Source organism: Coregonus clupeaformis, unplaced genomic scaffold (assembly GCF_020615455.1).
Source record: "Coregonus clupeaformis isolate EN_2021a unplaced genomic scaffold, ASM2061545v1 scaf1181, whole genome shotgun sequence".
NCBI lineage: Eukaryota > Metazoa > Chordata > Actinopteri > Salmoniformes > Salmonidae > Coregonus > Coregonus clupeaformis.
The window spans coordinates 155,737-157,500 of record NW_025534635.1 but is presented as its reverse complement, the minus strand read 5'-3'; the positions used below and the strand labels follow the sequence as shown (position 1 = coordinate 157,500).

Below are 1,764 nucleotides of genomic sequence, written 5' to 3'. Positions count from 1 at the left end.
AGTCCTCTTTTTTTTCCTGTAGTCCACAATCATCTCCTTTGTCTTGGTCACGTTGAGGGAAGAGGTTGTTATCCTCCACCACACGGCCAGGTCTCTGACCCTCCTCTCTCTCTTTGTTTTCCACTCGTTTAATGTCACCACTCGTCCTCTCTCTGTTTTCCACTCGTTTAATGTCACTCCTCCAATGAGTGCTTGTAAATCCTTTCCAAAAAAGGAAAAATAACACTCAAAGATGGCCACCACAAGTCATCATTGTAAGTCATCCTTGTAAAGTTAGTATCTCAGATTTTTAAAGACACTCTCTTGCTTTTAAGTCATGTTTATTTACTTTAGTCATGCTTAAGAGAATGTGTGTGTGTGTCTGTGTGCGTGTGTGTGCGTGCGTGCGTTGTGTTCTTGTGCTTAACATTTCCTCTAAGGGCCCTATCTAATGGTCAGTGACTGTTTGAACTCTCTCCCCATCTTCACCTTGATCCCAAAGTCTACATGCACAGTGTGGAATTGTCTGACTAGTTTGTACAATGGTACATTTCCTCTGCTGGTTCTCTGTGCTATTTTAAAGTCAACTGTTTGTTTAGGTTAGGTTGTGGTATTGAACCAGCTGGGAGGTTCTCTGTGTAGATCAGCAGGAAGCTTTTAGTCCACTAAACTAAAGATCTGTTGTGTATTTTAGGACTAAATGGCCATTCTCCATTCTCCATTCACCCACATTGTTTCCCAAAACGCTCCCTCTGGCTGCCTCTCTGTTTGTAAAGAGAGTTTAAAGCGAAACACCACGGGGCTCTCTCTGGCAGTGCTCTGCTGTGATGGGAGGCACTCTCAGGGTGTAATGTTTTAATTCAGCCACTAGAGAGCAGCTGTGTTGCACCAATCTATCAGAAAGCAACAAAACTCCATACAGTCAGTATGCAGGCCTAATAAGTGGCAGAAAGTGCAACAACTTAGGTTAATGTACAGAGTTGTAAAGCTTTTTGCAGGATTTTCATGTGTAATGTATTTGAAGTATTCTTGGACCATTACTAATCTCCCTCTCTCTCCTCTCCCAGTCAGTCTACAACCTGGCCAACGTGGCGTGTAAGTGTCATGGCGTGTCCGGTTCCTGCAGTCTGAAGACGTGCTGGCTCCAGCTGGCAGACTTCCGCCGCGTTGGAGAGTTCCTGAAGGAGAAGTACGACAGCGCCGCCGCCATGCGCATCGGACGCAAACGAAAACTGGAGCAGGTGGACAACGCTTCAACGCCCCGGCCCCCGAGGACCTGGTCTACATCGACCAGAGCCCAGACTACTGTCTGAAGAACGAGACCACCGGCTCCAGGGAACCCTGGGGAGACTCTGTAACAAGACGTCAGAGGGGATGGACGGGTGTGAGCTGATGTGCTGTGGGAGAGGTTGACCAGTTCAAGACCTATAAGCATGAGAGATGCCACTGCAAGTTTCACTGGTGTTGTTACGTCAAGTGTAAGAGGTGCACTTCCCTGGTGGATCAGTTTGTCTGCAAGTAGCAAAGGAAGGGAGGAGAAATAAAATGAGAGAAGAGTTTGGACGATGGATGGATGGATGGATGGATGGATGGAGTGGACAGTTCGACATGGGAAGGGAGGGGTTGGAATGGAAGGACATGTAGCCTATGAGGGTGTGAGATTAGATAACAATAATAAATAAATAAATAAATATATAAATAAATAAAGTAAGCAAATGCGTTGATAGTAATTGAATGAGACTTTTCTATGACTCAAGCTGCCTGAGGGAGGACTTGACTGACAGC

General features: G+C 45.9%; 1 pseudogene; it reads left to right on the top strand.

The window, feature by feature from the left end:
* LOC123486372 overlaps positions 1–1,509 on the top strand; it is a 14,858-nt pseudogene extending 13,349 nt beyond the window's left edge.
* The last annotated feature ends 255 nt before the right edge of the window (positions 1,510–1,764 follow it).